The sequence below is a fragment of the Oryctolagus cuniculus genome, chromosome X, assembly GCF_964237555.1.
Source record: "Oryctolagus cuniculus chromosome X, mOryCun1.1, whole genome shotgun sequence".
Lineage (NCBI taxonomy): Eukaryota > Metazoa > Chordata > Mammalia > Lagomorpha > Leporidae > Oryctolagus > Oryctolagus cuniculus.
In genome coordinates, this window is record NC_091453.1 from 68395337 (window position 1) to 68417461 (window position 22125).

Sequence of the window (22125 nt, forward strand, 5' to 3'; positions counted from 1 at the left end):
TTATTTTCAGAAGAGTTTTAAGTTTATGAAACAAAAATTGCAAAGTAGTGATATGCTTTCCACGTACCTCTCACCCTACTTCCCATATTATTAACATATCATATTAGTATGTTTGTCACAGTTAATGAATCCATACCCAGCTTCCCCTATTTTTACCCAGCTTCCCCTATTTTTACGACCCAAATTCCTTTTATTCTTCACACCTCTCTCAGCCTCCAATAATCAACATTCTGCGTTCAGATTGAGGGTTTTTATGTTTTGTTTTGTTTTTGTTTTTGTTTTATAACTCTAGCTCCCACAAAAAGAGGGAGAACATTTGGTATTTGTCTTTCTGTATCTGGTTTATTTCACTCAGCAAGATATCCTCCAGTTCCTTCCATTTTGCTTCAAATGTCAGAATCTTACTCTTCTTTTTAAAGCTGAATAGTGTTCTCTTGTGCATATATCCCGCGTTTTCTTTTTATTCTTTTTTTATTACTGAGACAACATATTTTAAATTTGCATTATACTCAGAAGATTAATGCTTCCTTAAATAAAGAGCTCAACAAATAAAATGCAAAAAGGTCAGAGTTCAGCAGGAATATAAGCAAGAGCTATAAACAATACTCAAATGAAATCGTCTTGGGGCCAGTTCTGTGGCATAGTGGGTAAAGCCACAGCCTGCAGTGCTGACATTCCGTATGGGCACTGGTTCGAGTCCTGGCTGCTCCACTTCCCATCCAGCTCCTTGCTAATATCCCTGGGAAGGCAGTGGAAGATTGTGCAAGTGTTTGGGCCCTAGAATCCACGTGAGAGACTTGGAAGAAGCTCCTGGCTCCAGGCTTCAGATCCACCCAATTCTGGCCATTGTGACCATTTGGGGAGTGAACCAAGTGGATGAAAGATCTTGCTCTCTCTCTCTCTGTCTCTCTCTCTCTCTCTGTAACTCTGAATTCCAAATAATAAATAAACAATTTTTTTAACTTTTATTTAATGAATATAAATTTCCAAAGTACACCTTATGGATTACAATGGCTTCCCCCCCATAACGTCCCTCCAACCCGCAACCCTCCCCTTATCCACTCCCTCTCCCCTTCCATTCACATCAAGATTCATTTTCGATTCTCTTTATATACAGAAGATCAGTTTAGCATACATTAAGTAAAGATTTCAACAGTTTGCTCCCACACAGAAACATAAAGTGAAAAATACTGTTTGAGTACTAGGTATAGCATTAAATCTCAATGGACAGCACACTAAGGACAAAGATCCTACATGAGGAGTAAGTGCACAGTGACTCCTAAATTTTTTAAACGTGGTCTTTTTCCATTCAATTATTATTAATAGCCATTGTCTATATTCCCACTAAACTAGGGTCTTCTTGCTTTTACTTGTTAAACTTCTTACTAGGTAAAGTGTCAAGCCTTTTTACTGTAATGTAAATTTGAAATATGCTATCTCAAAAGCTAAAAAAAAAAGAAAGGGAGAAGAAAGAAGGGTGGTAGTGAAGGAGGGATGGAGGAAGAGACTATCATTATGTTTTCAGAATTGTATCTACAAAGCACATTGAATCTGTAAAAAACTAATTAAAAATTAAATAAAAATATGAAATTGCTCGGATATATGGTAAATTTTAAGATGGTTACAGAACATTAAAACTATATTGGTACATTATTATTAACAATTTGACAAAGTTTTAAAATAAATTTTTACAAAACACTATATGCAATAAAACTAATGTACATAGGCTGTCATTTTTTCTTATCTTTTTTGTTCGTTTTTTAAAAAATATTAGCTTCCACATATAAGAGAGAAAATGTAGTATTTGTATTTGTGCAGCTTATTTCACTCAACATGGTGTCCTCTAGTTATTTCCATTTTAATGCAAATAATTTCATTATTTTTATAACTGAATAATATTCCTCTGTGTGTGTGTGTGTGTGTGTGTGTGTCACATGTTCTTTATCCATTCATCTGATGATGCACACCTTGTTTGATTTCATATTTTGGCTATTATGAACAGTGGTGCTATAGACATTGGGTACAGGTATCTCTTTGATACATTGTGTTCATGTTAATGTCCTTATTTAAGCTTAACCGCTTTCTTAAAGAGCCTGTTTTGAAATACAGTCACATTGGGTATTAGATCTTCAACATATGAATTTTTTAGGTGGGGGGGACACAATCTAGTCCAGAGCAATTTAAAAGATCCAGTATACCATGCCATGGTCAGTTACAAGATGTGCCTTGAGTAAATATTACATAATAATTCACTATAGACTGTGAATTACGAAAGACAAAACTCAAGAATATTCAAGGCAATCCTAATACTACCATCACTTTCACTCTCTTACATTATAGTTAAGTAAGTTGGAGACCTAAGGCTACAATAAATGCTAGGACATCATCTATAAAGCCATATATATCACTTATATTATTTCCTATGTACAAACTACAGATTACAATACAGATCAAATAATCCTATATATATTCAGACAATGTTATATATGTGCTTGTGGGAAGTTGAATTGATACTTTGTTGTCATAACTTCATTATTTTAGAATTTGACTTATTTGGAGATAGGAAATTTAAAGAGGAAATTGAGATAAAATTATGTAGTTACAGTGGCTGCCTACAAAAAATTAAAATTTGACCATAGAGACAGACACACATAAAGGGAAGATTATGTGACAATCTAATGAGAGTGTTGTCTAAAAGCCAAAGTGGAAAAGCCTGGAACATCTTCTTTCATCACAACCTTCAGTGTAATATTGGCACTGACTTCATTAACCTCCAAAACTATTTGATAATTTCTTTGTTCACTTAAGCCATTCTATTCATTGTTCTTTGTTATGGCATCCCTAGGAAGCTAATGTACACACATGCTATTTTGGTATAGATTTTGATCATAATACCAACACCTTTTTTGATTCTTGTGTTCTAACTCCATATCTACTTTGAAGAAATCACAAACACCTAAGAATACTTTTGTGTACAAAACAATCATACTTCACTACTTACTGGAAATATAGAAGGTATATACAAAGGATACTTACTCAAAAACTAATTGCTGAGGCCAGTGCTGTGCCGTAGCAGGTAAAACACCGCCTGCAGTGCCAGCGTCCCATATGGCCACTGCTTTCAATCTCAGCTGCTCTGCTTCTGATCCAGCTCTGTGCTGTGGCCTGGGAAAGCAGTAGAAGATGGCCCAAGTCCTTGGGCCCCTGCAACCATGTGGGAGACCCAAAAGAAGCTCCTGGCTCCTGGCTTTGGATCGGCACAGCTCCGGCCTTTGCAGACGATTGGGGAGTGAACCAGCAGATGAAAGACCTCTCTCTCTGCCTCTCCTTCTCTCTCTGTGCAACTCTAACTTTCAAATAAATAAATTTAAAATAAAAATAAAAAAAAACAAAAGCTAATTGTCTTAAAGATAATTTTTTATTGTAAAACTGCAATTATCACCAGATACTAAGTGCAAAAAATATTCTTAAAAGACTTTCAAATCCTTTTTACTCTATCAATAGTTTGCTTGGGTTCTGAAGCAATTCATTGATGAAAAGAACCCAATGAATCAGGGTGATGTTATGGGTTGCATTTTATCACTGAAAAAAAAATATTTCTTAATTCTGACCCCTAGTATTTCAGAGTGAGACACTATTTGGAGACAAAGTGTTTTTACAGATAACCAAGTTAAAATGAGGTGGTTAGGACTGGTGTTAATCAAATATGAGTGATGTCCTTATAAGAGAACATGAAATTTGAACATAAAGACAGATACAAACTGAAATATGAAATGAAGGCAGGGAAAACCTCACTGTGTGACTAAAGTAAGGCATCTAAAGCCAAGCCAAGGAACATCAAGAATTGCAAAAAACATCAGAAGCTAAAAGAGGCAAAGGAAGATTATCTCCTAGAGTTGTCAGAGAAAGCATGTCAACACTTTTATTTCAGAATTCCGGCCTCCAAAAATGTCAGACAATATATTGTTTTAAGCCACTAGTTTGGGGCTACGTTGATATACTAGCCCCAGGAAGTTAATATAGGTGACTTTTATTAATGCAGTTTATATTCTTGTATGTATATTTTAAGATGAAAGGCATATGAAAAGGCTTTCACAGCTTTAAATAGCAATTGTACTATTCAACATCATCCAGTAAGATTTTAAATAGCACAATTGTTACTCTCCATTCTTATAACTCTAAACAGCACCTAGGTATTTGCAGCACACAATCTGACACTAGACTATATACCATCCTATATTGTTTACCTCTATTATATGTAATTTATAAGGGGACCCCGCACACAAGAACGTCATTGATTGTAGCTCTTCCATACATATGTTCCCTATATCTTTACTTCTCTATGTGCTTCTTTTTGACTATAGATTTTTTTCTTGGTTTCTGAGGATTATTAATCTCTTTCCATCCTTTGCTTTCACATATATTTTTTGCCTTATTACCTAAAGTAACGAAAAATTCAATTTCTCCTTAGTTTGGTAAATCTAAGTTTGACTTTGTCAGTAGATAGACAAAATCTAAAAGTATTATAGAAGAAAGACTCAGAGTTCTTATCAGTCACATCATATCAAGTGTAAAAATTGCGAGCAATTATTTTAGTTAACATTTGCTGCATCAAATAATGCTATTAAATCTTTTCCTTGTGTTTTACACATTATTTTTTCCTTATAAGAAATCAGTGTGAAGAAATTAAGAGGGGCTGGTGCTGTGGCACAGCGGGTTAAAGCCCTGGCCTGAAGAGCCGGCATCCCATATGGGCACCGGTTCGAGTTCCGGCTGCTCCACTTCCAATCCAGTTCTCTGCTCTGGCCTTGGAGAGCTGTAGAAGATGGTCCAAGCCCTTGGGCCCTTGCACCCATGCGGGAGACCCGGAAGAAGCTCTTGGCTCCTGGCTTCGGATCAGTGCAGCTCTGGCCATTGCGGCCAACTGGAGAGTGAACCAGCGGATGGAAGACCTCTCTCTTTTTCTCTCTGTAACTCTGTCTTTCAAATAAATAAAATAAATCTTAAAAAAAAAGAAATAAAGAAATGAAAGATCAATTTTCTCAAGTTCACACAGGTAGATTTTAAAAATGTGAAGGGTTAAAAAATTACCAACCTAAATTAGTACAATTTCCCCTAGATAGCAAAGAACATGATCTCTTGTGATAGTTTTTGTTCTGTAAGACGGGACCAGAAAAGTATAAAAATACTGCTTAGTGTAATAATGCAGCCATTTATTATTTCACATGAAATTACATGTGAAAATGAGAAATATTCTTTCACATAATGTTTTTCTAATATCTTCTATGTTTTTAGAAATATACAGGCAAAATTGTACATATTATGTGATAAAATGTGATGTTTCACTAGGTACAAGGATTTTGTAATGTCCATTTAAGGTAAGTATACTTATCTCTTTAAACATTTAACATTCCTTTACAGTCGAACCAACATAATCCTATATTCTAGGTTTTTTTTTTTTTTTTTAGAAATACATTGCACAATGTTGTTTCCAGGAAACTTGATAAGGTCTGCTTATTTCCTAAATAAAATCAAGGATAGTTCTGGTCACTGATGCAAATAATTTACAATTGGAAAACTCATTTTTTGTTTTGTTCACTGTAGTAGATCTCACTCCTTTTCTTTTCAGGATCGTCAATGACTAAGTTAAGTTTTAATCAATATCCAACTGAAGCCTAAGGTACTTGAGTTGAAAACGAGAAGAAAAGATAATGCTAAATCACCCTCATCCTCCACATGAAGCTGGAGTTTTCCAAAGCAATGTGGAGAAGGATTTGAAGGAGAACTCTGCATAGAACAGGTAAGGAAAGAAGACAGGCAGAGACAGAGAGATACACAGAAAAACAAACACACAAAGAAGAGAAACTAGAAGAAAGGAAGCACCCACACAGAAAGCAGTTATTTTATAGAGTTAGTTTTTAAGGCCTTGGTCCCCAGTGGCAGAAAAATTACAAACTGATATCCTTTCAAACGCACTTTAACTTTTTGAGCTCTACCTAACTCTATTACAGAACTGTATGTGTCTCCATTCTAATCTATTCTGCCTTTTGTATGGGAGAAAATTGTGAGAAAAAAAAAACATGCTTAAGAAAAGAATAATTGCAATAAAGACAGGCCAGAAGAAGCAACCATCTCATGCACTTCATAATTATCTTTACTTAGAGATATCATTGGTTAGTAGCAGCACCATCAGAGAGAATATCCTTCAAGAATAAATATTAAACCAAAATTTGCTGATTATTCCTTGTCCTAATGAATTCATATTGATATAACAATATATTGGATAAATTACAAATAATAGAAATTTATTTCTCTTGGCTCTGAAGGCTAGGGAGTCCAAGATCAAGGCAGTATCAGTGAAAGTGTCTGTTGATGACTGTTCTCTGCTTCTAAGGTGGCACGTTACCACTCGCCTCATAAAATATCAAGTAAATAATACATACCTCTTCTTTTCTAAGACAAGGTTTTTTGGAGGGCACACCATTCAAATGCAGAGTATCCCTACACAGGTTAGTAAGGGATAGCTTTAAAGATAAAAATACAGATTCACTGCCTTAGAAGAATTTGGTGGCTCATTATCTTATCAGGTATGTAAAACAGTTACTTTTTTTTGATACAACACTTTGGGAATCAGATAAAACAGAATTATACTTAAGAGAAGTATTCTGAATTTTCAAATCAAGCTTATTTGGAAGTTTTCAGAAATAATATAATTTAAACTTCATTCAAAAATCCGTGCCCTTCTCTCCCACAGAAGGCTATTAGCCTTGAATTCCAACATACTACAAATTTGCAGCTATTCTAGATTTGAATGTCCTGCTCCCTACAGTAAACTGGTTTGTGTATACCTAATGTTAAAGATTCCTTTTATAGTTTCATAGCATGATGAATCAATCTGGCAGCTGCTGACTTTGCTTCTCCTTCATTTCTGTGGCCCTTGATGTCCTACTCATTTCCCTGAAGAATACTCACTAGTTGATTGTTAAAGTTACCTTTCAAGATTGGGCATTATGGCACAACAGGCTAGGCCACAGATGCCACTTGAGACACCCATATTCCAAATTGGAGTGCCTGGGATTGAGTGATATAGCTTCTTGCTAATGTGCCTTGAGGCAGCAGATAATGGCCCAAGTACTTGAATCCCTGCCCCAGTGTGGGAAACCTGGGTGGAGTTCTTTTTTTTTTAACTTTTATTTAATGAATATAAATTTCCAAAGTACACCTTATGGATTACAATGGCTTCCCCCCAATAATGTCCCTCTAACCCACAACCCTCCCCTTATCCACTCCCTCTCCCCTTCCATTCACATCAAGATGCATTTTCGATTCTCTTTATATACAGAAGATCAGTTTAGCATACATTAAGTAAAGATTTCAACAGTTTGCTCCCACACAGAAACATAAAGTGAAAAATACTGTTTGAGTACTAGTTATAGCATTAAATCTCAATGTACAGCACACTAAGGACAAAGATCCTACATGAGGAGTAAGTGCACAGTGACTCCTGTTGTTGACTTAACAAATTGACACTCTTGTTTATGGCATCAGTAATCACCCTAGGCTCTTGTCATGAGCTGCCAAGGCTATGGAAGCCCCCTGAGTTCACTGACTCTGATAATTTTTAGACAAGGCCATGGTCAAAGTGGAAGTTCTCTCCTCCCTTCAGACAAAGGTACCTCCTTCTTTGATGACCCATTCTGTCCACTGGGATCTCACTCATGGAGATCTTTCATTTAGGTTTTATTTTTCCCCCAGAGTGTCTTGGCTTTCCATGCCTGAAATACTCTCATGGGCATTTCAGCCAGATCCGCATGCCTTAAGGGCTGATTATGAGGCCAGAGTGCTGTTAGGACATTTGCCATTCTATGGGTCTGCTGTGTATCTCACTTCCCATGTTGGATCATTCTCTCCCTTCTGTAAATACTAGCTGATAGAATCCAAAATGGGTGGAGTTCTTGACTCCTGTCTTTGGTCTGGCCCATGAGTGGTTGTTGGCAGTCTTTTGGGAAGTGAATCAGCGAATAGAAGATCTCTCTCTCTCTCGATCTCTCTCTCTCTCTCCATTTTTTTGAATATATTTTAAAAAACTATCTTTCAGGCCGGCGCCGTGGCTCAATAGGCTAATCCTCTGCCTGCGGTGCCAGCACACGGGGTTCTAGTCCCAGTCGGGGCGCCGGATTCTGTCCCGGTTGCCCCTCTTCCAGGCCAGTTCTCTGCTATGGCCCGGGAGTGCAGTGGAGGATGGCCCAAGTCCTTGGGCCCTGCACCCGCATGGGAGACCAGGAGAAGCACCTGGCTCCTGCCATTGGATCAGCGCGGTGCACCGGCCGCAGCGCGCCAGCCGTGGTGGCCATTGGAGGGTGAACCAACGGCAAAAGAAGACCTTTCTCTCTGTCTCTCTCTCTCACTGTCCACTCTGCTTGTCAAAAAAAAAAAAAAAAAAGCTATCTTTCAGCAAATGCTGGCTCTTTCATTCATTTTCCCAAGCTTCTCTGTAAACTTACATCTGCTAACAAAGCCCTCAGAAAGCATCAGTTTTCCTTTCTTGTCACATTCGCTCCCCTCAAAGTCAAGAAGACAATGTATTCTTTTTTTCCAAAGTAGTAACTTCTTATTAAGCCATCCACATATTCTTCATATGTGAAGAATATCTACAGATTCCTACTTCCACTAATAGTATAGAAAATTGACATATTCTATAATCTATAAAAGTTCCTGAGCAAACATGGGAGACTCGGAGTTTCAGGCTCCTGGATTCAGCCTGACCCAACTCTGGCTATTGCGACCACTTGGGGGAGTGAACCAGAAGATGGAAGATTATCTCTCTCCTCTCCTCCCCTCACCCTCTCCCCTTCCCTCCCCTTCCCTCTCCTCTCCTCCCCTCTCCACCTCTCCTCTCCTCTCCCCTCCCCCCTCTCCTCTCCACTCCCCTTGCATTTCCAATAAATAAATTTAATAAATAATCCATAGGACGAGGATGTTAGATATTTTCCATGCACATTGTAATTACCAAGAATTATAACAGAAGTAATGTTAAATTTATTTTAAGCAAGAAGTTGAAAGATTTAAGAAATGAGAAGTAAAAACATGTTTGTTGGTAGATGCCTGAAATAAGGTTGATAAATAAGTAATACAATCTCATGACGTGAAAAGTCAAAGAGAGGTATCATTATGGAGAAGGGAGGCAAAATGATCTGAAGAGTCAATAAGGAACAAGGAGGCCATCTGCTATATTCTAAACCTTGTGGTACACAGGAGATCAAAGAGAAAAATAGCTATTTACTGAAAAGCCTGTGGGCAAAATAATGTCTTAACAAATCTGGGCATTAGAAAAAGAAGTTGAGAGTATTATTAGATAAGATGCTTTGAGCATAGGGTTTTCTTGAATGACTGTGAACAAGGGAATGCATGAAAGGTTTACAGAAGATAAAGAATGTTTTATGGCATCTAAAAGGAGAAATGTTCGGGGCAAAAGAATTGGAGTCTTGGATATGAAGAATAACTGGTTACTTGGGTTTCATGGAGAGATTTTCATGATCAAAGATGAAAGGCACAATGATATTTCCTGATTGATCATGATTAGACTAGACTGGTAAAGATGGAGGCCATATACATGAATATAATTAGAATAATTCCCTTCTGGTCAAGAGTTCCCTCTATGCTACCAAAATTGCAGACTTCACCTCACTAAAAGAGACTAAGAGATTAATCAATTCTGCATGCCAAACAGACTTTCTCAATAAATACTTTTGTCATTTTCATCCTGTTTTTGGTCTCAGCTTTTACAAAGCCAATTTCAATGAGAAATATTAGAATGTAGGAAAGATGTTTTCTTTTACAAATTTTATTGATCACTGAATCATCCAGTTTTGATTGAAAAAGTCAAACTAAAATATAAGATTAATAGTTATCACAGTCTTTTAATATATTAATTTAGACACTAATTATCAACAGCTCTAAATTTTTTCATGAAACAAAAATAAAGACAAATACAAATTATTGAGTACTAAATATGAATCAAACTTCTCTCATTAGGGTGGGTGTTTAGCAGCAGTGGGAACTGCATTATGTCTAAGAACATGACCACAATTTAGAAAATGAGGGTGCAAGAAGTCTTGAAAATGTTGGTTATATAATTGTATTTAACCAGGCCCAAAAATGGTCGATTAATGGTAGCCTCCCTGGATACATATAAGAAAAATTGTTGGATGTTTAAGATTTCTAGTATAATCATCTAAAGGTTCTAACCTTCCTCAAGTAGTGACCTATTAAAATAAAACTAAGATGGGCTATTAATCTGGAGAAACATTCTACTTGAAATTGAAGAACGAATATATTAAGAACCATTATTTAGCCATTCCCAAAATAACTGAATTTTTCTCCCTTCTGTTTGAGTCAAAATTTCACAAATTAATTTTTCAAGTGTTTATTTTCCATTCATAGAAACTAATGAGGGGGAATTTTCTAGAGGAAGTGATTAATATATGAAAATGTTAATTCATTTCACTTAGAAAAACCTCCTTACCATTCACTGAACTCCCTATCATCACCTTGAAAACAATTCAGGATTAATTTATTGTGTCATAATTTTTGACATTTTATTTGTTTGTTATTTATTATTCATGTAAGCTAAATGATACAGTCCACCAAAATTGCAAAAAATCACTTATGAAGAACTATCATAGGTGTTATCCTTCCAATTTATCCCCAATAATTTACATACATATAATATATATTATATAATATATATAAAATATATATTATACATATATATATATATATATATATATATATTAGTTCCCAGAATGGCTGCATCCCAGAATCTGGTTACACTGGAGCAGTTCAATCATTTAGAGGAAGAGGGAATGGATAGAAATGACACAAACATTTTCAACCATTGCAGCCAACAATTACAGCTCTTGCACACATTAGCATTAATTTGAATTCCTCCTAATTTATTCATGATTCCCTCCCTAGTTAGATGTATGCACTCTTTCAACTACTCCCATTTGGATAAGAGCTTCTAGCACCTTTGCAACTGTCTTCCTGACTGACAGAGGCAGGTGTCGTAGCTTCTGCTGTACTGTTTTAATCTCTTCATGTATTTTTAGTTCTTGCATAACCTCCTGGATAAAAACCAGAATTGGTGGTGATGCTTCCTTTTTGGAAATCTGTAACTGACACATGATAGGCAGGTGGGAACTTGCAGAATGGCACAAACTGTAACTGAAACACAGGACAACTCTGGTAAAGCTTGCATAGAGTGTGTGATTTATTGTGACACTAACTCAAAAACGTTAAGAAATAGAGTCCATGGATAAAGAAGCCAAGAGACTTTTCCCAACTCTTAACTAAGTTGTGAAAGAAGCAAATCCTAACTTCATTGAGATTTACATCTTCAATCTTTGCCCTCTCCACAATATCTACTTTGAACTCCTGCTATCACAAATAGTCACAGCTGAGAGCCCAAGACTTCTACTCTATTACACAGGAAAACTAGTTCATAAATTAATTCATAAGAAAAGTGTTGGGAATATTTTTTCCCTTTTTATATTCTTTTACATTTTTTAAAGAAGTCAATGAATTTCTCTATGGAACAAGTCACTAATAGTAGAACATTAGTTATCAAATGTCACCCCACAGGCAACCTCCTAATTTGATTCCATATAAGGACAAATATGAATGTGTCATCTCAAGATAAATGAATTGGGCAATTTTTTCCTAAAACAGCACACTTTGTAGATATATTGGACTTACCCAAACTTGTCCTCTGTTTTCACATTAGACACATTTAAAAAACACACCATCAATTTGGTCACTGTCGAAACGACAGATAAAGTTTCAGGATAGTAGTATCTACTAAAAAGTAGTCGGCATGAGAGGGCTTTTTATTGTAATGTTCATTTATGTTTATTTTTCATCTCATTGAAAAGTACAGTAAGAGTGAGGCAGAGATGAGAGAGAGAGAGAGAGAGAGAGAGAGTCGTTTGACTTCCCAAATGCCCTCAACATCCAGGGCTGGGTCAGGCCAAATCCAGGTGTCAGGAACTCCATCTGGGTGTCTCATGTGGGACCCCAATCCTTGAGCCATCATCTGCTGCCTCCCAGAATGAATCAGCAAGAAGCTGGATTGGAAATGGCATAGCCAGGTCTTGCACCAACATGCTGATATTGGATGTCAGCGTCATAACAGGCAGCTCAACTTGCTGTGCCACATGCATGCACCATGTCTTTTTTAATTTTTATTCCTTTACTTTGATTTGTTCTTATTGGTGACTCTACTTTTTCTTTTCATAACTGTCCTTTTATTTTGTTTATTTTAAAAGATTTATTTATTTATTTGAAAAGCAGAGCAACACAGAGAAAGGGAGAGACAGAGACCCTCCCTCCTTTAGTTTCCTCCCAAAAGTGCCAGAACAGCCAGGTGTGGTCGAAGCTGAAGCCAGGAGCCAGGAATTCCATCCTGGTCTCCCACATGGATTGAAGGGACCCACATACTTAAGCCATCTTCTGCTTCCTTCCCAAGTATATTTATCGGAAGTTGAATTGGAAGCAGAGCCGCTGGAACTCAAACAAGCACTCACACATAGAATTCCTGCATCACAGGGGGCGTCCTAACTCACTGCACCACAAGGCTGGCCTCTTTTGGTTTTGTTTTGGTTTTGGTTTTGCTTAGGAACCACTAAAATATTTTAGCTGCCTGCCTTTTCTCTTTTACTACTGAATCTTTTTTTTAAAATGATAATGCTCTAGTACTAATAAGAGGCCCAGAGATAACATTGGGATTAGCGAAGTAGTGTAGATGGATTTTTTAAAGTTTTAGGTAGAAATGGGAAGGATGAGGACTCTTAAGGCATTCTAAGTAGTCACAGGGAAAAAGAAATAACATCACCCTACTCATTATTTCCTTTCTTTTAAATTTAATTCAATTTAACTTCAGAGAAAGAGAGAACAAAGAGAAAAGTAGAGACAGGGAGGGATAGAGGGAGGGAGGGAGAGAGAGAGTGAGAGAGATCTCCCATTCTCATATTCTTCAGATAAATTCATTTAGGTTAGATAAATTCCCACGTGGTTGGCAGGGACTCAATTGCTTCAGCGATCACTTTGCTTCCTCCTAGGATGTACTAGCAGGAAGCTGGAATTGAGAGGGAAGCTGGCTGGAACTTAAACCCAGAAATTCTGATATGAGATGAAAGTGTATCAAATGACATCTTTTTTTAAGATTTATTTATTTTATTTGAAGAGTTACACAAAGAGAGGAGAGGGAAAGAGAGAGAGAGAGAGAGAGAGAGAGAGAGAGTCTTCCATCCACTTCCAATTGGCCGCAATGGCTAGAGCTGTACCAATCTGAAGCCAGGAGCCAGGAGCTTCTTCTGGTTCTCCCATGTGGGTACAGGGGCCCAAGGACCTGGGTCATCTTCTACTGCTTTCTCAGGCCATAGCAGAGAGCTGGATTGGAAGTGGAGCAGCCGGGTCTTGAACCGGCATTTGTGCAGGATGTGGGCACTACACTCCTTTCTATAAACACATTTTTGATAGAATTTTATACTGATATACTGATAAGACGGTATTTTCATCTGACGCCTCAGGTAAAAAAGACCATAAAGACATACATGATAGAATTATGAACTCAACCTCCACTGCCTAGCCATACATCCTATGTTTAAGTCTTAAATGTGTCCTTCCCATGATTCCCAGAAAAGTCCCCCACTTTCAGGTCATTGTCAGATTATAGCACTTTAGCCTTCTTGTCTCAACTGAATTTTTGCTCTCCTCATGACTCATTTTATTTAGAAGAAATATCCCTTCATATTTATAGAAGGAAACAGAATAAAGACAATATACTTTAAAGATTAGAAACCTGGGTATCAAAGAACCTTGTTTCAATACTTGGCTTTGAACTCTTACTTCACTATTGTGGAAACAAAGTTATGCAAGTGCTTAATGCCTCAATTTCCTCATCTGCAATGTGTGGGTATAATAATAAATATTTTTGTGAACATTAAGTACAATAATATGTGAAGTATTAAGGTTCGAGTATGGTATTGAGTAAGTACTTTGTAAATGAATGCTATAAATTTAAGAAGAAGACAGCGAAAAACCTCTCCAAGTTTCCTTTCTAGCACCACCTGCTCAAGTAAAAACACTGTCTGTTTCTACTGTACACCAAATGTATTAATTTAGGCTTGTGGATCTTTAACACTAACAAAAATATCTTACAAATAAACTATCCCTTTTGTGATGTAGGGGAGGCAGGCCCTTGAAGTAGAGGAAACTCTTCCTTGTTTTACCCTAAAAATCACTTGGACAAATATGGCTAGATTCAGTAGCTCTTTTCACAGTCCCAACAATAAACAGAGTTAAGCAATGACACCTGAAACATATATTTAGAGATAAACCTAAGCCACCTATTCATAGAAATGCTGAGTGGCATATATTTAACACAGTCATTTGTACATGTAAGTAGAGTAAGTGGTAATATATAAAGTGTGACATAAGAATTACTGAAAGCCAATATTCCCACTACCTTTATTTATGCCTCACTTGTTCTGGCAAATGTTCCTATTAATTATCTTTTATAAAGGCCTTAGTACAATTTAACATAAATATTTATCTATGTTTTTCAAATATGAAAATCAAGTCTCAGTGTGGTTAAAAGATGTTCGGTTAACAGAAACATAGCTATTTAATGGTAGATTTGAAACTGCTCAGTTGGTAAAATGGCACCTGGTGGATGTTTCATAGCACCAACAGAAGCTGTCCGCCAAACTTTCTATTATACTGTAAGGTTTCTGCTCAGTGGTGAGGAGCAGATGATTTTGGGTAGTCCCACCAGTGTTCCCGATTCTCCCACATCACAGAGACATGAATCTCAGTGGCCACCCGTATAATTTCTTACTGTTTCCTGTCAACCCCAGGAGAGGGTGGTGCAGAACTAGCAATAGGGAGGTGGGGGGATTGGGAGAGGAGGATTGGGGATAACGGGTGTAACACAATCTTTCTGGGAACTTATGAGCTTGTGTCATACAAAGACACCCGGAGATGTTGGGAAGGAGACCGGAAGTAGGGGGTGTGAAGCCAGGAAGTGAGAGAATCGGAAGTCTGAGAGGAGGCCCACTGGCGGGAGTTTGGCGTTAACGCTGAACTCTAGTAGTAGAGAACTCTGTAGAGTGGTGAGTGGTCCAGAGAACATTTTTCTGCCTTATTGGTGGTGAGGTGTGGAGCGAAAGGGCTAGCAGTAGGGTCAGATCCCCTGACATCTGACACGAAGGATTCCTGCCCCTCGATCCCCGCTCTACTCCCGCACATCTATTGGCTGACTTCGAACTAAGATGGCTGCTGTTGCCACGATACCTGATCCTGTGCGGATTCTTCAAGAGGAGGCAATGTGCACCATCTGCCTTAATTACTTCACAGACCCAGTGTCTATTGGCTGTGGGCACAACTTTTGCCGAGTGTGCGTGACAGAGCTGTGGAGTGGAGAGGATGAGGCGGACAAGGATGAGTCAGATCAGGAGGAGGACGAGGACGGATCGGAGGAGGTGAATGGAGAGGATGAGGAGGAGGAGGATAGTGAAGAGGAGGAGAGTGGAGAGGAGAAAGATGGCGAGGAGGAGGAAGGAGAAACTGTGGGGGCCGGTGAGGGGTGGAACAGCCCCACACAGGAAGAGTACACTGAAGGAGACAGGGAGGAGGAGGCGGGGAAAGAGCATGAATTCTGGAGTATTAGCAGTGGTGGCTCCCACTCGGGCTATGGGTGCGAAGAGGAGGAGGGTGAGAAGGAAAACCCATCCTACTATATGGCGGACACAGAAGGGAACCTGAGGGGAGAAGATGAAAATGAGGAGGAAGTACTTGAGGAAGACAAGGAAGGGGAGCTAGACTCTGATAGTCCAATGCCCCCACCTCCAGCCCCTAAAAGGTACTTCACCTGTCCCCAGTGCCAAAAGAGCTTTTCTCGGCGGAACTTCCGCCCCAACCTACAGCTGGCCAACATGGTCCAGGTGATTCGGCAGATGCACCCAATGCCTGCCATACAGATTGCTGTGAATAAGCAAGGCATCTGTCCCAAACACAAACAAGCCCTAAAGCTCTTCTGCCAGGTAGATGAAGAGCCCATCTGTGTGGTGTGCCAAGAATCTGGGACCCACAAATATCACAACTTGGTGCCATTGGATGAGGCAGTGCAAGAGTACAAAGCTAAGCTACAGAGTCAACTGCAGCCGCTAAGAAAGTGCCTGGAGGATGTACAGAATAGGAAGGCCAGAGAGGAGACGCGCTTGATAGAACTAAAGAACCGGATGAAGTCCGAGCTGACATCCGTGGCCTTAGCATTTGGGCAGTTGACAAAGTTTCTGACGGAAGAGCAAGCATACGCGGAGCAGTGTCTCCGACACAGGCACGGAGCCCAATTGGGGCATGTGGGAGCAGTGGCCAGCAACCTGTCAGAGCAGGCCACCCAGCTAAGGCACTTGCTGGCCCAGGTCCAAGAGCAGAGCCAGGAAGGGGGCCTACAGCTGCTCAAGGACATCAAAGAGACTTTAGATAAGTGTGAAGGGGTACAGCTGAAGCCCCTAGCCCCCAGCTGCACCTTCTTGTGCCAACCCCAGAGTCATGAATACCTGAAAGATTCCATCGTGAGGAAAATGGGGCAGGTATTCTGCCAAGTTGAGAAAGCGGACGTGACTCTGGATCCTGACACTGCTCACTCAAACCTGATGCTGTCTGCTGACTGTCGGGGGGTCCACCTGGCAGAGCAGCGACAGGACCTTGCTTACACTCCCAAACGCTTCTTGAACAACTACTGTGTCCTGGGGGCCCAAGGATTCTGCTCCGGCCGGCACTACTGGGAGATAGAGGTACGTGGACCAGGGGGCTGGGCATTAGGCGTTGCCTGTGAATCCATCATTCAGAAGGAAAAGTTGGATTCGGAGGGATCCCATGTGGATAGCTGCAATTCCAGCTCTGTGGACCATCATCTTAACAGCCAGCCGCAGCTGCTCCAGAAGCTGAACTACCAGGGGGGAGTATGGTGTGTTGCAACCCATTCCATTTCAGAGCAGACATCTTCGAGTTCAAATGATAAAGCGGGGCGTTTGGGCATCTACCTGGACTATGAGGCTGGGCGCCTGGACTTCTACAATATGGACAAACTAACCCATTTGCACACCTTCTCATCTGATTTCTTGGGTGAGCGTATCTTTCCTTTCTTTCAGTTGTTCTACAAGGGCACCTACCTCAGACTATGCCCTTGATCAGCCTACCACCTGCAGGGGCCCCTCTGGTCATCACTCAGGGGTTAAGAGATAGTGGAGGATAATCCATAAAAATTAGGGCACTCAAAAACTCCTCCCACTACTTGTTACTAATTGCGGCTACTAATTGTTACTAATTGTTCCTGGCTCCCCCTTTGTAGTAGTCCCCTACTTCTCCCTAGAGGGAGACCATCATCTTGATAAGCTTTCACCTGCTGTTGCTTCCCAACATACCTGAATGGATCCCTGATAATGAGAGTAGCTGTCTGGTCTTCCTTCCTTGTCTGCCTAACCCAGTCCAACCCTGGGGTCTGCATTTGAGTAGGGAATGAGTGGAGACAGTAATTTTATCCTTTAGCTCTCTTTTCCCCACCCAAACTCTACAAGTTTTTTGTGGATGGAGGGTTTGGACAAGGCACAAAGATCACCACTGCAGTTGGATTTTTTAGTACAGATTTTAGCTAAAGGATCTCACAGCTGTTTGGAGGGGAGTAGGCTGGGCAAAAGTTAGAACTGGGTAAAGAAACATCTACTCTCCTGGGGAGTAGGAGGTATGCTAAGCTTTCCTTCTGTCCTCAGTTTCTACCTCCATAGATGAAATAGTTGACAAGATGGAAACTAACGTACTGTTACATGACCTAGTAAAATATTTTCTTCCCCCTTTTTCCAGCACTCAGTCCACAAGCAAAGCTCATCTCACTCTACCAGACCTCTAGGTCATTTTACTGCCACTTTCCTTTCCCCTTTGTTCAATGCAGTTACTTTTGTCAGTTTCCAGACTCTCTGGGAGCCTTTTAGTTCCCCCTCACACACTGGCATGCCCTGACAGGCTGCCTGGGGATAGGGACAGGGAGTTTGGATTGCCAGGAGGAGAGCTTTGTATATAATCTTTTTTCTAGTGACCTCTTGTCGTTTGTCACTTACAAGTTCTTATTCTCTGTTTGATTCCAAGGTCAATTCATTTTCTTGGGAAACAGGAAAATGGGTTGTGTTATAGATATAAGATTTTTATTCTAAAAAAAAATATAAAAACAAAACAAAATACAAAACAATTTAAAAAAGGGTTCATGTTGCAAATATTCAGTCAAGTATAGTCCTGTCATTGAAACTGTCTTTATATTGTTAATTCTCAGAGTACCATTTGTTAGAATAATTTTTAACTTTGTGCATTGATAGACTTCTACATTTCTTTAGCCATTTCCTTATATATGCTTTTTTATTAATTGTAGAAATTAGTGTATCTTAAATATATATTCAATCTGTAAAGGGCTTGATTTACATGTCATGTTGCTTTCATATAATTGTTAAAAATTATTTCTGATATTTTATAATTTTAACTGGAGAATTTTTCTGATTCATTTTTATTATTTTTACTGTTTTCTTAGTAAATTGAGTAAGTTTAAGTAACAATAGTAACATGAGTTTATTAAGTATATTGTGTTTTACAGCTTTTACAGTTTTAAAGCTTGTTTGATGTAATTTTGGGAAGTTATATTTTTTCTGTCCTTAAGTGATTTTGTAAAAAATTTTAACGTGTATAATTATTTTAATGTATATTCATGCATAACAATTGTTTGTAGTAAAGTATACATATATACAATTTATAATTTTAATCATTTTAACGGTGCAACTGAGTGTTCTTAAGTATATTGATGCTGTTGTGCAGCCGTCACTGCCATCCATATTCAGAATGTATATTCCCAATTTTAAGTTCTGTAAACACTAAACACTAACTACATTTTGCTTTATTCAGCCTCTAGATACTACCTACTTTATGTTTCTTTGAATTTGCTCCAGGTGCTTCATATAAGTGAAATGACAAAATATTTTCCTTTTGTGTCTGGTATATTTAGCATGGCAACATATCTTCAGAGTTCATCCATTTTGTAGTATTAGCCATAATTTCCCTCAGTTCTAAACTGATGAAATTATATATATGCTGCTGTGAGCGTAGTTGTACATATATCTGTTTGAGTCACTGCTTTCTCCTGAGTCCTCTGTATTTGGTTTGTAGATGATCATTTTCTCTCAGTGCCTTCATATGGTTTTCCTGTGTGTCAGTCAGTATGCAAATTCCCTAGTTTTGTAAGGACATCAGTTACATTGCTTTAGGACCCACTGAACTTAATTACTACTTCAAAGACCATTTCTCTTTGTATGGTCACCTTGTATAGCATTGGAGGTTAGGACTTAATCGTGTATATTGGGTGGGACAAAGCTCAGCACATAACAAGTGTGGGCCCAGAAGTAGAAATGAAATGGAAATTTAACATTTAATTTTCTGAGAATTCCCATACTGCCTTCTGTAGTGGCTGTACCACTTTGCATTCTCAGCAGCAAGCACAATGGCTTTAATGGCTACCCATTTTTGCAAATACTTGTTTCATCAGTAATATGTAATTTTCAGTTTAGAAAAACTTTTTGAACTTGGTTAATTTTATACTAGACATTTTATTTTGTTCAATGGTATTGTACTGTAAAATTAATCGGCTTTTCTTGTTGCCCAATGAGAGTATATAGAAATGGGCCTGATATTTGGCATGCTGATTCTGTATCCTACAACTTTGCTGAACTGTTACATCTTCACTGCCTATTCTTGCACTGGGGCAATTCTTACACAAAGTTTTTTTTTCAGTTTTCTACTAATTTCGGTCTTGCCTTGGCCCTTATTGTATTTGTTTTTTAATTCTCTGTCATGGATGCCTTAATTTTCCAAAGATTTTCACTGTATTTTCTCCCATCTCTATGGATGGTCTTTTGTGTGTTTCCACCTGTACACTGTTATCTCGGCATACTACCTCTTTCATTTTCATGATAAGTACCTGTTGCCCTTCCACTTGAACTCTGTACTTGGTAATCTATTGATCAATCTAAGTTCACATTGAGCAATTATTTTGAGTAAATATTTTGTAACTGTTTATCAGTGTTTTCTATTTGATGACACATTTTCAGCATACATTTTTTTTCTTTTATTCTTTAAGTGTGATGTTGGGGTTATTTATAATAACTTCTTGAAGTCTTTGCTAAGTTAGATATTGAGGCCACTTCAAAAACAGTTTTATTGCTCCCCTTCCCCAGTGTGTGGACAATACTTGCTGTTACTTTTCATGTCTGATAACTTTTTGCTGAGAAATATACATTAGCATTTGCAAACTACTTATTTGGCCAAGGATTAATATCCAGAAATATAAGGAACTCATTAATCTCTGTACCTAAGTCTTGGGAAAAGAGTGATCTGAGTAAAATATGGACAAAGAGCACGAATACTCATTTATCCGAATAAAACATTTGAAGGGCATCAAATATAATATGAAATGGTGCTCAGCACCACCAATCACCAGGTCAGTGCAAACCAAAACCACAATGAGATATCAATTGCAATTTGTTAGGATAACTCATCAAAAAATAAGACAAAAATTGCCAAGTATGTGAAGAAAAAACACTTGTACATTTGTGAGACTGTAAATTAATATATATATATATTATGAAAAATTGTATGGATGTTTCTCAAAAAGCTAAAAATTAGATTTACCATGTGGTCCAGCAATCTTGCTTCTGTGTTATTCACCCAAAATATTTGAAATTAGTTAGTTGAAGAGATATTTGCACTCCCATATTCATTGCAGTGTTATTCACAATCAGGTACAGAAACAACTTATGAATGTCAACAAGTGAATGGATTTTAAAATGTGGTATCAATGAAGGATCTTCAGAAAGTTCATGGAAGATGTGTACTATGAAAAAAATGCATGGGTCTCAAATTTTTGCACCAAAATAAGCTTCTCTTTTAGTTCCATTTCCCATTAATTTTTGAAAGGGCACAAAATTGAAGTTACAAGATGAATAAGGTTTGGAGACATAATATACCATGGTAAGTGTAGTTAATAATAATGTATACTTAAAATTCTGTAAGAAAGTAGGTCTTAAATATTGTAACCACAAAATAAGGTAATTATATGGGATGATAAATATGTTAATTAAATTTAGTTGTAATGATTTCACAAAGTATACCTTGTACACCTTGAATATGTAGGATTTCTGTTTCTCTGTTATACTATAATAAAGTTGAAAAAAAATCTATATTGTACAGTATACTCATTCATTATTCTGGATACAGATCTCCACACATCCCCCATTTTGTGACTTGTTGTATTTTTTTTCTTGATTTGTTTAGCGACTTGTTTGGATTAGTACACTGAAATATTTCCCTCTGAAGTGTGCATGCGCAGCCTCTGATAGTACTCAGAGGGCACAGCTTTGGGCATGTTTATATTGTTCCTGGCTGTCAAGGATGACTGTGATTTTCAATGGCCTATCTTTCTTTTTTTTCCCTTTTCACTCTGTTAAGTTTCTTGCCAGTTTGTTTCTGTTGGAGTGACACCCAAATTGTTAGCTTTCACTAATTTCTAGCTTATTACTTTATGGTTTTTGACCACCTCCCAGCATATAAATTGCTCTACAGTCCAATCGAATTAAAGTCATGCTTATTCATGCAGTCCAATCTTTGATGATTTCTTCAACCCTAACGGAACATTTCTTAGCTGTCCCTTTCCATGAGCCTCTTCTAATTTTATATCTATATATGATTTCACTTATTGCTACAAGTATTTTGGACTTCATTAGTACCAAGCTCTCCATTGTTTCCATTGGCACAGAAAGTGTATAAGGCTAAGTTTAAAAACAGGATCAGATATATACATATGTTTGCAATTACCTTTAGGTAAGTGATTACAATTGCTTATTATTTTGTTCTTTACACATCTCTGAAATTTTTAATATTTTTTATTCAGTAAAAAATGTTTTTTAAACAAGTTAAGGGCCGGAATATGCGTGATTTTTCATCTAATGGAAGCTGCATTGAAGATACATG

At 38.0% G+C, this 22125-nt stretch overlaps 1 protein-coding gene and 1 pseudogene across 2 annotated transcripts in view; one reads left to right on the forward strand and one right to left on the reverse strand.

Moving 5' to 3' along the window:
- LOC103351928 (transmembrane protein 182) overlaps positions 1–22125 on the reverse strand; it is a 297822-nt gene that overhangs the window by 61263 nt on the left and 214434 nt on the right. The window lies entirely within an intron of this gene.
- Positions 15127–18443, forward strand: LOC100346490 (E3 ubiquitin-protein ligase TRIM41 pseudogene; annotated as a pseudogene).